Source organism: Phalangium opilio, unplaced genomic scaffold (genome assembly GCF_054372755.1).
Source record: "Phalangium opilio isolate 3A_F unplaced genomic scaffold, DU_Popi_V2 ptg000003l_1, whole genome shotgun sequence".
Lineage (NCBI taxonomy): Eukaryota > Metazoa > Arthropoda > Arachnida > Opiliones > Phalangiidae > Phalangium > Phalangium opilio.
In genome coordinates, this window is record NW_028324145.1 from 12,872,937 (window position 1) to 12,888,746 (window position 15,810).

General features: G+C 36.3%; 1 long non-coding RNA gene across 1 annotated transcript in view; it reads right to left on the minus strand.

Moving 5' to 3' along the window:
* The window catches only part of LOC149717940 (uncharacterized), a 46,645-nt gene that overhangs the window by 17,402 nt on the left and 13,433 nt on the right, over positions 1 to 15,810 (minus strand). The window contains exon 2 of the long non-coding RNA XR_016368281.1: positions 10,478 to 10,562. This is a non-coding gene — a long non-coding RNA (uncharacterized LOC149717940). The remainder of the gene's footprint in view (positions 1 to 10,477; positions 10,563 to 15,810) is intronic.

Genomic DNA, 15,810 nt, shown 5'->3' on the forward strand with positions numbered 1-15,810 from the left:
CTTAGTCTTGTCCCTTTCTCTCTTAAAGGGAGATTGAAAAGGAAAATAGTGTGATTTTTAATCGATTCTATCCGAGTGATTTAAAAATTGAAATTTAGCGCGAGATTTTATAATAATTGCACGAGATTTTTTAAAAAAATGCACGAGATATAGAGCTTGCCACGAGAATTTTGTTAACAAGAAAGCAGGACGTTACGCGATTGGTCAGAGGTGCATATTTCAAACAATCCATAAAATCTCAACCTAATTTTAATTTAAAACTCATTTGGAGGTATTTCCTATGCAGATTGGTCTTATAATTATTAGAAGAATCGATAAAAAAAATTATCACTTGATTTTCCTTTTCAGCCTCCCTCTTAATTGAGTTTTGGTTCAGATAATGGGATTGGTGCTGTTATTAGCGCGCGGGGGAAGTAGATAAATTGGGAAGAGTAGACGACGATGATGATAAAACTAAAATAAAAATGTTTACCGCGTAACTGGAATTAATCAGTTTTGCGCAATCGTGCGGAAAATTATCAATATATGTATGAAGATGAAAAAAACAGAAATGGGGGAATAATTGTCGAGTCACATGACCATCCTGTGTGTTCCCTTTAAATCATCAGATTCAAAGGGACGGTGAAACAAATTCTTGAGATTAAGTTCATCTACCTTTTCAAATTGAAGGATTCCTGAGCTTTGGTAATGCATAGTAATTATTGTCTATTATGAATGACTTAAGCCCGTTTTTGACGTAATTATTTTGAAAAAAAACTAACATTTTGCGTCACTTAATTATAAAATAGCTTTTGGAGTATCGCAACAACTGAATTAAATTTCCTGCAATTAAAAACATTTACATAACAGTCCAAATTAATTAATCCTCATTCATTAGGCCTTACTGAAAGCAAAAAAAAAAAAAGTAACTCAAAAATAATCAGATCAACTTATCAGATGAGTTGGTCTGTGTTTCGTTTCGCCATCCCTTTAGGGAATAAATTTCCGCTAGCGCCTAGGGTCTTTTACTTAATTATTATTTGGAAGCGTTTGATGACTAGATCACGATCTAGAAACTGAACTGAGGATGGAGAGAGACGGAGGCAGATGGGGGGAGGGGGAGGAATGAGTTGGCTCCCCGTGGTGTCTAAGGGAGGGGGAGGGAAGAGACCAGGGGATAAGAAGATGGTGATGGAATCGATTCTGGCCTTAAAAGTCACCCCCCTAAAAGTTCTGCTCGGCCAAAATGGCACGCGCGCGTGACCACTCAAACGCTAGCTCCTTTAATGACTCGCGGGATTACGTTGAAATCTCTCTCTCTCTCTCTCTAGGTATCACTCTTTATGTAATACCAGAACGATGATAGTACGACTTAGTTCGTAGAAGAAGATTCTCGCATCGTCATCGAAAAATATCGTCTCTTCAATTCATTCCCTCTTCCTTTCGATATTAAACGAAGGAGAAATTCGCAGCGATGAATTTAATATCTTCGAGGAACGTGCCTTACCCAACAAACTATTTTTTTCTTCCTTTTTACTGATATTATTATTTTGGTTCTGTTGGGGTCGAACAGAAATTCTACGAAATCGAATTAAATAGATCACGTCGGTTGAATTATTTTAGTCCTTAAATCGTTCGTTATATTGTAAACACAACAAGAAGATTGTAATTTGAAGTTTAGTATTTTTGGTAGTGTATTTATTAGGACTAATTAAAGTTAATTAGATTTTGGTAGGTTTACGGGTGGATTTGTTATTGTTTTGAGGTCTATTATCTTTCAATTTCTTACTTAAAATTTAAGGGGTCATAAGTAAAACACTCGGAGGCCCTTAGGGAAAAATGTAATAGAACATATTCCACTCAAAACCGCTAAAAGAACAAACCCACTGAACCGTTTATGAACAACTTGCGTTGATCATTCATTTGCTTCTAATTATGTACTTCTACAGTATACAATTTTACAAATTTCGCAATGAAAGCCCTTAACAAAAATGACCCAATTGAGTATTCCGCTTTATATAAATTCTAATCTCTCAATTAGAGAGACCGTTTTCTGTATATAAGAATAAAAATACCTACGCAAAAAAACTATCTCGAAATAATAGCCTGTCCTTTAGGATAATTATAAAGCAAGATATTATTAAATGGGAGGTTTCGAAAACGTGAAAGGACGTATCAATTTTTATACCCCGTTATAAACCATTTTTTTTTCTTTCTTTTTTTCTTTTTTTATTCCGACGTAAAACGAGATTAGAATATCATCATTTATTTATAATAACAATATTCGTATTTCCATGAAATAAACGGACGGCGCTTATTTTTAATAGTCGTGCAACGTGGACGACATTTAACTCTCGAAGCCCAAAATAAATGCAACCGGAGAGACCCTTATTCTTCGCTTCATTAGTATAGTATTTAATATTATATCTTGAAATACGCAAAGATAAAAGACTAAAGCCGCGTTTCCACCAGACAAGTTGAAACAGTTACATAAACGTCGAAATATAAAATTACGCTGTTAATCATAGAGATCAATTATGAGAAAATGTACTTATTATTAAAAAAATTAATTTGACTTTTTTAAAACGGTTTAAAATTGTGCCATGTAAACGGGGCTTAAAAGAATTTCCTTTTATTTCTTTCATTAATTGACATTTTGACCTATTTTAAAATTGCCTGACTTCAAACGTACTCCCTGACTTGTGGCAACTCTATGCTCTAAAACGGTTTAAAATTGTGCCGTGTAAACGCGGCTTAAAAGAATTGTCATTTATTTCTTTCATTAATTGACGTTTTGGCCTATTTTAAAATTGCCTGACTTCAAACGTTCTCCATGACAACTCTAAAATGTCATATTAATTTAACCAATAAGCCTTGATTGAAGTAAAACTACCAATGAAAAAGGTGTAGTAGCATTGACAGACACGAACTATATAACGCGCCTTATGCACCACCATAACGTCATAGAAATTGCCAATAAAGACTTTTTTATTGGATGCGCGCGCGAGAAAAGAAAATCCAAGAAAAAGGATAGGAAAAAAGAAGAAAAAAGAGTAGAGAAGAGCGTGCCAATTTCTGGAGCGGCGCAATCGATTCCGGTTCGCCCTTTAACACGCGAAAACGAGGTTTGAATTGACAATTTATATTTCCTATCCCCCTCCCCTCCCCCCGAAAAACCCTGTATCTTTTCCCCCGGAGCGCGAAGAGTAACTAAAGAGGGTTCTGGCCCCGTTTAAAGAGAGCGAAGAAGGAGCAAATAATTTTAACTTTAGTATAAAAGAAAAGAAATGAACTAGACTAGAGCGCGAGATTTTTATTTAGAAGACGTCAGTCTAATTTTTTTTTTGTTAAGTACTCTACGCCGTTCCTTCCTTTCAGAGTTGCGTGGCAAGGCTTAACTCATCGTTGTTCGGTTATATATATACTGTATATACTGTATATATATATTATATCATCAAAGGGCGTTGCGCCAACGGAAATGATAAAAGGATTGATGACTTTTTAATGCGTTTCGGGACGCGTGAGAACGTTAAGCCTAATTACCGTGCCCGCCATTCTTAAATGGATCTCTCCAGGTTATCCAGGCTTCTTTCCCCCCCCCCATTACCCTATAACTCCTCGTCTTTGTTGTTAATTCAACCGGCGATTTCGATCTTATAATTCTTTTTAGGATGCTTGTACTTAATATTTTTTTTTTGCTAAAATTACTAATTCGAGGGGCTTACGTAACGAGAGTTGAATTTAAACGACTTGAAGAAAAATAGATTAAAAAAAAATATACCTATATGATTTTTCTAAAATAAACGCCTGGAAAGGGTTTCACCTGCCGTGCATTGCTGTTCTAAGGATAAGCCATCTTACAGGCGGAAAAAGTCAATGTATTTTGCCATAGCCCCTGTAGAAATGTTTTTCCCGCTATACACCAATATTAACTTTATTAGAAAAGTCAATATTTAAGGCTAAGATATGGTGTTTAAGAAGCACTAAATTGATTCTAAATACCTTTTAACTACTAATATACAAATATAAGCGTAAATAACATAGAAAAAGCCCCTTAGTATCAAAACAAATACAGAATTTGAAGAAAACAAAAAAATCTATCTTTAGATCTAACTTTTCTCCCTCTGCGAAGTTTCTCGTTATCTTTTTTCTGGAGGGCTTTTAAAAAAAAGGTGTTATTTATCAGCTTTTCCAAGCATCATTGTATTTTCTCTCTCTCTCTCCAAGGCGTCACTTGACCAACATCCGCAATACGACCCAATCACAGAGAACACTCCGTTTCCGAGCTTATTTCCAAGCCTCCGGTTACGTCGTTCCATTCCCAAATATATATAACATCATCTCTCTTTTCCACCACGCAAAAATGCGATCCATTTTCGACGATAGTGACGCCATCTGTTTCATTCAAGATGAGCGGCGGCAACCAAAGCGTTTAATCGAAGTGTCGATATTGGAAAGCAACGACCTTGTTATATCTAATAGCTCCCTCCGTTTGGCTTTTTCTCCTCCTCGCATTCTCTCGCCTAGTTTTCGCCTCTGATACTAGGCGCCCTCTATAAAACCTTGGAATTGAAGTAAATTTTTCCATAACACTTGCCCTTTAAAAATGCGCACCGTGAAGAGAGAAAGAGAAAGAGAGGATCAACTATTAAACTGCTCCGGGAAAACTGTTTCAACTTCCGGCCGCCGTTGGTGCCCGGACCTATTTAGCGGATATAAAACACTACTTCCGGTTGCTCGCTAGCTCGCTTGCCTCTCTCATTTTGCTATAGTTTCGTTAAAAAAGTGATTTTTCTGATAGAGTAACCCCCAAATACCCCAAGTTCATCAAGGTCGTTTATCGAAAAATTACGATGGTTTGGCTTCAGGGACTTTTATATCGGAATATTGGAAAAATGAAGCAAAGAAGTTTAGTTTTTGGCAGACAACTCTTAGATCTTTGCCTTCTCGATCACATAAATCTAAATCATATGCTGCCCAATTTGAATGACATTAAAATTGTAACTCTACCAAAAGACAAACGCCGGGAGTGCAAGATGCGTTAAACAGCCTTATTTATTGCCTCCACGGTGGGATGGATTCATATACTCAATTAGTAGAATTACGGAAAAGGGACAGAAACGAAATTAGAGAGAAATTTTTCAAAAGAGAAGCAGTTGCAATAAAATTAAAATCTACTCTTCCGTCCCTCACCGCGCGTGATATTTGGGCAGGGAAATCCGAAATTTTTCGCTAGTTAAAATCAGTATGAAATCTCTCTTTTAATGGTTTTTAGCTCGTTGGGGGTTTAAAGGGGGAAGCGAACAATGATCAATCGAGTAGTCACTAGTTTCCTATTGGAACTTTTATTGCAAAATAGGAACAATGGCTCGCTTGAAGCTTACTTTTCAAAAAGCGCTGGCGATTCCCCTCCCTTTTCATTTATTCCCAGCTGATAATGGTCTCGACTATTCAACCAAAATAGTTTCCAAGTTTAATTTTTCCATTGTTTTAAAAGGGGGGGGGCGAATAATGTCCCAGAGAGAAAAAGTTTTCCGAAGCTGGATGTATTTGTAGTAAAAATAGCGATAAAATTCGTGAAATTCAGCCTCCGGAATAAACGAAATTTTGCTATTTGATCTCTCTTAATGTTTTACTTCCTCTTTGGTTTTAAACCAATTAGATAATGGGACCTCATTAATTCGAAAATTGAATATTAAAACCAAATAGGCCCTAATTTCCTTTACGACTTTTTTTTGGATCGTACATGTAAAATGTAGCTAACCTTTCCTTGAAACCTTTTACTAAAATAGCTTGGCATACAAATATTACAGCTTGGGAAAATGTCACATGGCCTATTTTTTGTTACCTTGTCTATGGTCTAAAAAAAGATGTATAAATTAGAACACGCTCATGATAAAAAAATGGCATTGAAAATAGGTGTGTTAAGCTGGTGTGGTAGAGTTGTTTATCTTCTGCAATCTTTTTATAAAAAAACCTAAATTGGTCCTATAAATTTGTCTTACGTGAGGTCATACCATGGAGCAACTCGATGTTCATTGCTATATATATATATAAACAAGTGGTATTAGTTTCGGTATAACTGTACTAGGGACACAGTATACCGTAAGAGTCTTCAAGAAAATAAACGAGCAATCTTTAAAGAGAGAAATCGTAGGGAAGCAGGATTGAGCGTAGTTCAGACGAGTCTCTTAAAAGGGCACTCTGTAATTGAGTCGAGGCCAATCAGGGGAAAACATTCATTAGGAGAGAGATTAAAGCGAACCTTCTTGCGGGCGTTTTGTTGCGAGGTTAGCCAGGGTCTCCCTATTTATCTGGCAACCGTGCGAACGTCCTACATTAAGCTAACGGCCGGCGAGAGCACCGTGCTACAGGATATGCAACAACAAATACTTATGCTAAATTTCCTACGAAGTGCCCAAGTTTAAATTATCAAAAACATGTCTTATACGGTTGGATAAATCACAATTTGAGTAAATAAAGTTTTATTTATCAAACTGCTATCAAATTTTGTATCAAACTAAACGTAACTAAACAAAAAAATTAGAAAATTTATCTGAATAAAAAACGTTTGAAACATTTTTCTAAAAATAATTTTGAAAATCACCTAATTCCTGAGAAATTTTGTCTTAGAAAAACCTGAAACTACAAGTGTCACTTCCTTTCAACTAAGACTCTATCACACGCTTGTTGCGAAGGAAAGAGAAGAGAAGAGAAGAGAAAGAGAAGGAGAGTAGCGACCAAAAACCGATACAGTCATCACGCGCGCCGATCTCCTATTATCGCCGAGGCTAAAGAGAAAACAATGAAGACTGAGCAAGAGAACCCAACCAAGATGGGAGTGGGAGAGAGAGAAAAAAAAAGCCTGCCAACATTGACCCCTCCTCTCTATCCCTTCAGGCAAAAGCGTCGACGCGTAAAAACGATTGTCCGAATAAGAAGAGGAGAAGCGGAGGGAGGAAGCGCGAGAGGAGAGAAGGGATGATATTTTCTCCATCCTCCATCCTACCCAGTCGAAAGAAGTATTAGTACTAGAGACATCTACCCGCTTGTGACGTATTTAGGTCATTTTCGATCAGCCCTCATCGACCCCCCTCCTTTCTATACCGGCGCGCTAACAATTTAAAAGTAATATCCCTCACCTCATTAATTAACAATTAGGAACGAAACTCCCGCCAGCAGCCTAACTCGAAACTTTAATTTTGTCGTTGAATATAATTTGCCGACATAATTAGAAAACTATAAATTCACCAGCAAAAAAAAAATGGGTAGTACATTTAAATCAGAAAGCACTGATTTTTAAGCGATTTTCCAAAATATCAGGGAGAACGCAAAATGCAAAAGAAAATCTATAAACTTTGGTACATAAATGGAAGTCATTATGTAAATTAAAACGAGCAATTTCTTCGAAGATGATAAAAAGAAATTTCCGGAATAAAAATAAACGCTTTTTTGTTTTCAATTGTCGGAAATTACATCTCTTTTCTAAAATCCCTTTCAAACTACGCTATTCCAATCGTAGATTAACCATAGCTACGAGTTTCTTAATAAGAGTAAATACGACTTTAACAACGGAGCAAAGTAAAACTGACTCGAAACTAACTCAAGAAGGGAAATATTAGTTTAATCGAATAATAACGGCATGGTTTTGAATTTTAAAGAGAGCTAGGGTCCTTTAAAATTCTTTTTGACTTCCCAAAAGTCCCAATTGAGATCTCGGTGCTCGAGTCAACGATCAAGAAGGAAAGAAACAATGAAAATCAGATCAAGGGGAAAACGAATGACACTCTATTAGGGGGGGGGGCTAACTCGTGCCATTTATCCAAAAGGAATAAAAACATCGAACGCTAACGCTCCCACTGGAACATCTTTAAAGGGGGATCGCTACGGGGAAGGGGTACAACTCTTTCGTAACCCCAATAACTCTCTTACGCCATCATCTTCCTTAAACGAAAACTGATATTTGATGAGCGAGAACGATCCTCTAATAAGAAATCCATTTTAATTGCGAGAAAGAGAGTGAGAGGATGGGGGCGAACTCATATGTCATTTAGATTTTGTTTAACCCCAATTTAGCGCTGGTCATCTCTTAAATCTTAAGTTATTTATAACGTGTCAATATACGTTAAAGATTTTGTGCTATTTTTACCAATCGCCCTTTCACAACAACTTACACTTAGAATGAGTTGATTTCATCACAATTAAATTTGAATTTGAAAAAAAATTTTCCTACTTTACATTATAGGTCAAAAATATTTTGTTTTCGTCTATAGGTGTATTTTTTAGGTTAAATATTATTAACTACTAAATACGGTACTGAACTGGACAAGGATAGAGTAATTAAGCCTTAGCTTCGTCAAATTATCATCATAATTGTACGAGGTAAAGGTGCATGGTTAAAGTCAACGGAACAAGCTGGGTACCGTCCGTAGAAGGGAGTTGGGGAAATACTAGAGTCATTAAGGGGTCCAATCCCGTATTAGTTTAATAAGTTGGAAAAACGGAAGGCCAAAATTAGCGGCTGCTAAAGAAACTAGAAAAGTATACCTAACAGAGTTGAAGGGGTAAAGAGGGGTCAGATAAGGGAACCAAAAAGAAAAAAAGAAGACGAAAAGCACTTAAAACACTTTCCACGAATTAAACAAATCGACTCTTTATTAAAAATAGCCTCCCACTTTCTTCTTCTGGTTGAAATATAATCGACTATTTTGATTGAAACCCAACGTCGGTTAGCTTAAAACTTTCGCAAGCTCGTATAATTTTCATTAAGTCACGAGAGATTAAGGCTAGCGCGAGACTTTCGTAAAAACATCCTTATAAGGAAGGAAGGGTCTCGTGCAACTTTTCCATCTTTAGGATATAGAGAAAAATTATAGACATTTTCGATTCAATACCGGTGCCAAAGGCGTTATCCCTACATTCTGTATAAATTACGCGATATAAACCAAAGGAGGGAGAATTTTTTGGATGAAACGGGGTATTTGAAGTGAAGTAGCTAAAACCTTTTTCATAATTTCAATACAACCTTAAGCCGGGGGAGTCCTTAGGAGAGAAGAAAAGAAGTCATCTCTCGTTCTTTGGGAGATGAAGGGTAGAAAAGAAAGACGGAGGGGGGGGGGGCTAAAAATAAAGGAAAGCGGATGGGGTATGTTTGGGTTCTACTTAAAAAGACTGCTGGGAAGAGCGGGAGAGACTATAGAGAAAGAGAGGAAGAAGTTCTCATCGCGATTCCCTAATTAGACAGACTTAAGGATAAAGTGTGTGTGTGAGAGGCGGATGCGAGACCAAGAGAAGAGAGAGGGAGGCGAAGGAAGGAATGAAAAAAGGCAGCTCCTGAAAAAGGTCTCCTCGTTAATTGGCCTCGTTTTATTTAATTAGTGGAAAACTGACTAGCGCGTTTCCAAAAATTCCCTCTCAACTCTTCACCACTTCTTCTATCTTATCTAGGGTTCATCTCATACGGAGAGTACAGCGATTGCTCAAATTATTTAAAATTTTTATACAGATTTTTTTTTAAATGGGAGCTTCCCTTATTGAATGTTAAATATTGATTTTTATAGTTGAATTTTCAGTTCTGTTGCGAGTAATTTTAATACCTTATTCAAAATGTATAAATTATTAATATAATAAGCGTTATTACTGCGAATATTGAACTATTTCATTCCCCTTGGCTTTGCGAAGAAAGATTCTGAATGCATTCTAAATTAAGTAGTAGTATTAATACTAAATACGAGTGAATCACTCTATTAAAATTCGTAGGAGTTTGTTACAGTCCTTTCCCCGTGAAATACAGTATGAAAACTTTACTGAAAAGATGGAGTAGGCGTGGCTACTCAAGTGGCAAGGACGGAGCAGACATCCCATGTTAGGGGAAAAAAGGACTTTAAGAATTTTCTGCCCTTTCTAAGCTGGACTCCCTCGCTTTTCTACGGAACTTGAAAGAAAAGGGTTGACAGTTGCGCAAAATTTCGGCAAAAAAGGGGAGCTCATCATCTCGAGACTTTTCTCCCGGCTTCCTCATCCCAAAAAGAAAAGCGAACTTCATCATCCCCATCCCTTTTTAAGCAGTCTCTCCTTTAAACTTGGCCTCGAATGTAAATACTCCACAAAAGAAGCCCAAGACGTTTTAGAAAAGGAAGCTCCGGATGGGGCAAGCACCCAAAAAAAACAACGATGATGATGAGAAGGAAAACTTTTCACGAACAGATTAATGCAAAAGGAAGATCTTCAAGTGGACTATTGGAATGGTTCTCGAGACGACTGCGAACCAATTAGTGTTTTGTTGATTTTTTTCTTTAACTCTTTATCTAATTGTAATAACGTAACGTAATAAACTGCAGTAATTCTTTCCTTTCATTTGGGATCTCTCCCTTTCGTTTCACCGGGTTCGAGTTTTAAGTAGATTTGGGGTGAGATTGCGAAATGAATAGTCGCGAATTCATATCGTAGACGATAATTCCTTCAAGAGGAAATATATGAAAAAGAAATTTGAACTTACTTTTACACATCCAAGTTAATTCCACTCGTGACGAGGACCGTTTCTTGGGGGAGAAGTATTATGCCTTGTTTACACTCAAGATAATCTATAAACAAAAGAAAAACGCAAAATTTATAAACATAAAAGTAAATAACAACAGTTTAAAATAAAAATTCGAGAAATCACAAAAATATCAAAAATTGTTTAGTATTTTAATAACTAAAGGAGTTTAATTCTATCTAACCAAATTTCCCTTCATTAATTCAATTCCATTAGGCCTATTATAACTTGAGACGTATCAGACCAAGTATAACTTCCCTAAAAAGCAATAATATTCTAAAACGCCACAAGGGGGAGATGAATTCAAGTGATAATTTTGCTTAACGAAATATTTTTCAGTTTCAGCATAAAAATTAAAAAAGTATGCCTAATTTCCAAGTCATTAAAACTTTAGTCCCCCCGATTTAGAATTAAAAAAATAAAATAAAAACGTTTCCCTTCTCCTTCCTCTAAAACCTTCTCCCATCCTCATCCCCCTTTAATTCTTTATCGCTCGCCCTGGAAAAAGGTTTTTAATTGATCTTTTTTTTTATCCTACGAAACGCGACTCTTTTCTCCCAAGGAACAGCTAAGACCTTTCCTATTTAAGTCTAGCGATAATTTCGGTCTACCTTTGGCAAGGTATTTCAACAGGGAAATTGAAAGAGAAACGTTTTTCTATTGAAATAGCCCATCCCTTCCAACGCCATAAAGATTTCGGGCTCTCTCCCGTTGATGGGGCGCTAGTGAGTTGGGCTAATTTCTAAAGCTCCCCTAAGAAGCCCCTTTATGACGTGTAGGAATTTTCTTAGGCATACAGGGGAAGTAAGTTCCGGCCCACTCCTCCCATCCAAATCTCAACTTCCCCACATCCTCCTCCCCTTCCTCCTGGAGAGAGGCTAGGCTCTTTTACCAAAGCGCGCTTTCATTATTATCCCGAACCAAAGAGTTAATTAGTTTTCGCTCCAAACTCATTAGGAGTGAGTGAGACTCTAAAAAGATTCAATCCCCCTTCACCGAAATTTTTTTTTTCAACCACCTTTTCTAGAATATATTTTTTTCCTTCCTTTCCTCGGTTACTTCTTTCTAGGGATTAACCGTTCATTTGAATATTCTCATAAAACGAATTGCGTACTACAGCCCGCCTTACTTTACTAAAATATCAAGCTAGATTATTTCTTTAAAAGGTAACCATGATATACTTTTTGATAATTTAAAGTGGTTATAATAACGCAATCATTATAATTAAATAGTTGATAATTTTGTACTATTTCAAAAGTTTCCCAAGGACTAAAGTTCTAAATAGTTCATAGAAATATTAGTTCGAGCTTTGAAGCGTTTTATTTTTTGATAGAGTAACACATGTAAGCATACATATTTCGTATATTTCATATTTTTCAATTAAACTCCGTATCATAAAATTAAATGCAATTTTGAATAGATATTAGGCCTAGATTATGAGGGTTATTTTGTGTACTTGGTGGAGCAGAAATAAAGTTGTTATTGTTTTCCTGTTTCACGCGCGGTATAATTAAGTGTACACCAAGGTAAGGTCTCATTGCACTTGTGGAAGTAAGCTATAATTGGTGGAGTACTTCTGTACTGCACAAAACTGCCCTTGGAAGGAAGACAAAAATATTTACTAACAGCGGAAACCAACTGCCCGTGAAAATACCATACATAAAACAATTGGTACTAAAAATGGTCTAAAATAAACATAAAGAACAATTTGGAATTTCCAATCTCCCCTTTCCAAAAAGTACACCTTAAATTTCGATATTTGAAATCAGCTAGGCGTATCGCCCCGACATTTCAAGTTCCCATAACATTAACATAGAATAAACTGGCAGTTTTAAAAATATTTCTCGTTCACACCGCTACATGAAAACGGATATATAGAACTGCTGTTGTATTTCAGACAAAACGCCCTATTTCACTGTAGGTGATTTTGGATTTCCCCTAGGGATCCATCAACGGTTTTGAAGGTGTAGAATGTTCTAGAATCAAGGTTAAATATAAATATAGATATATTATTGGCAAGATGTTATCTACAGAATGTACGTCTAACGGCGTATGATGAAATACGTTGAAATATACGAAAAAACAGTCGCTTTCAATTGCACGTTGCCGAGTCACGTTGAAATTCAACGTGACATATTGCTAATTCATTTACAAAATGATCAATTTCAAATATTTTATAGAAAATACTCATATTTCCAGGTTTTTTCATACTCATGATTGATAAAACGGTATCATTTTAAGTTCCCCAAGTTTTCCCAAAAACCCAATATCCCTAATAATTGCTGGGATTTTCCCACACGAGTTCTCAATAACCACCAACGTCTAACTTACGGTTTCATCTAACCTAAAATTTTCCCAAATTTCATAGCGTGCAAAAAAAAATGTATCGAACATTGGAATACCAGGTGAAAAGAGGTTACATTAATTGATAATAATCTTCGAACTAGACAGGAAAATCGATGGGTATATTACATAAATCATTTTGTTTCGCCTTGGAACCATTATTTCGAGGTTATAATTTTTCACCAAATATTAGATGTGTAAATCTACCCTGGTTCCAATTCGTTTATCTTTGACACATATTGGTTCCCCAAAAAATAATCCCAATTGAAGAGACGAAGTTGATCAACTTATATTAAGTAACAATTAAAAAATAGGCCTACTAGTAAGGAAAAAGGAAGACAATTTTTCTCGGCTTTCTCTCAATTCAAGCAAAAATCAGTTCATGATGCAATGAAAACCACAATTTGAAAAGGTTAAAGGTTAAACTGTCTGTCTAAAATGATTATCCTAGAGGTTCTTCCTCTTTTTGAGTTAAAATTCTCCCAGTGTTCAAAGTGAAAATAGAAGAAAATATGGAAATAAGAGCGATTGTTGAAAACATTCTTACGGTTTCAGCGCATTAATAAAAACGTTACCAAGTTTCATTTTGATTCAGAAATTACCTGACATACCCTCGTTCTAAAGCAAATTAATAACGTTTGCATCTCCGCCCTCGTTTTTCTCGCATGCATGATACGACAAAAACCGGGGGGAGATCATAGCTCGACTTGTCTTTTTTTAGCCAGGGATATTTAAGATGATAAATAGAGGGTCGTATTTAATGATAAACTCGGGGTCCTGCATGGTATAACCACGGCTTACCAACATCTCAATTAGGTCCTTTATAAATACTAGCCAATAGATTCTTTCCCGCGCCCAAATAGCTCGCTGACCCACGCCACGACTACAAAAGGCAACGCAACGGTAAACTATATATGAGAAGGGATATAGTGGAAGCAATTTTTTATCCGGCAATAAGGCACCACGCCTATCTTTTTACGATGATACCCCCTGCCCCCCACACCAAAAAAAGGAAAATAAACCTCTTAATCAAGTTTATGTGGGAAAGGAGGAACCTTAGCTGGTTAATGGTTTGTACGCAGAATGACAAGTATTGTCTAAATAAGACTATTTATAAGAATGTTACGAATTTTTAACGATTCTTCTAAAGAGTTGGCTGAAAACAATATATGCCTATTAAAAAATATTTATTTGTAAAAGCTTAAGGGACAATTCAGGAATAATTGTTAAAGAAATATTGTTTTGAATTAATTGCTTTGCATAGTTTAGTTTTAAACTTTTAGAGTAAATTCTTGAAGATATTTGGTTTGCTTCAAACTCTATTTCAAAAACTGAATATTTAAGCCAAGCCATTACGCTCAACGTATAGTTTTAAAAACGCATCCAGCAAATCATTATAATTGCCCCAGTCTTTTAAGGGTAGAGAGCTTGACAGTTGCGGAACTACTCTTAAAAGGGAGGCTCTGCTAAATGAAGCGTATACCATTGTTAAATGAAAGTTGATGAGAAATGCCTACAGCCCCGATAAAACAAAACAAGGTACTTCTTTTTCTTTATAACCCAACCAAGACCCGTATCTCCGTTAGGACGTGGTTCCCCTTGGATTGCGGGGACATTCTGGGGTTCGCAAAACGACCCCCAATGGACAATGAAGAGACATCGAAAGACAAAAGGTGAAAAGAGGACCGCCGTCCCCCCCCCCCATCCTCCAATAAACCTCGACCAGTAAAAAGAGAATTGAGGTTTCCAGAGTTTTCTCCTCGGCTTTTCCCCACTCGACCAAGGCTTAAAAACAGAGAGAGAGAGAGTCAAAAGAAAAAAGAAGAGTTATTAAGGCACGGCTCTAAATAGGCGCCAATGACTCTTCGATGGTCATCTAGGGGGTCGTCTAAACATCCGGTATAGGTATAGGCCTTCCTTGGTTGCTCCATTAGAAACTAGACAATTAACGACAAGCAGACAGGCTCAGAAAGAAGTAGGCTACGACCTGACTTAAGGTTTATATTTTTAGGCGTAAAAGTAATGGTCTAAATTTGGCCTATTTCCATTAGCTCAAGAAGGATAGGATGAAACTTGTTGCCTTAGTCTAAATTCCAGAAACGTTGAAATATTCAATAAAAATTTTAATTTCAGATTCAAAAAACATCGTTTATTTAAGTCTAAAAGTGTTTTAGTCGATTTATAATATAAGTTCGCTATTAAAATACGAAGGTTATGATTGCCATCATGTAGCTTCCAGGCTTGGAGGTTATAGCAATAACAAGCAAACATTTACCATCTGTCAATAACGTATTTTCGAAAAGCTAAGAGTTATAGAAATTCATTGGATTATAAATAATAAAAACTTTAAATATTATAAACACAGTACACCGTTAAACAATTAATCCCTGATCTTTCACACTTATTTTCAAATTTTCAGACTTTTCCAGGCATTCTAGGTACTATGGTAACCCCTATAAAAGTTGAGCGTTCATAAAAAATAATGATACCCCTATATGTTGTTTTACCCTCCATGCGTACGGACTTTTCGGTCAGCCAACTTAAAGGAGCAACGATGAAAGTATGTTCACCACGCTGAATTCTCTACTCTACTTACAATAATTACACAAGAAATTAGTTTCAAACTTTCAGTATAACTCCCTTATCCCCTCCCTTTTCCTCCACTAGCCCTGGTCAGAGAACGGACATCATTTACTCTTATTCTATGGAAAATATCAAGCGGTACTGGTATTAATCCCCAAGGTGATTTATGTGACAAGGGCGTATTTTAAAAAGGAATAAATGTATCGAGAATCCTCTACATTGCAATGAGAAAAATGTTCGAAGCAAATGTATATTTCGAAGCGTAAAACCAATACACGTGTTGACGTGAAGATTTTGACGTTAGTCGTAAAACAGTTGCTCGAAAACCTTGATTGGAGCACGGCTTTGAAAAATCTACCAAGATCAGC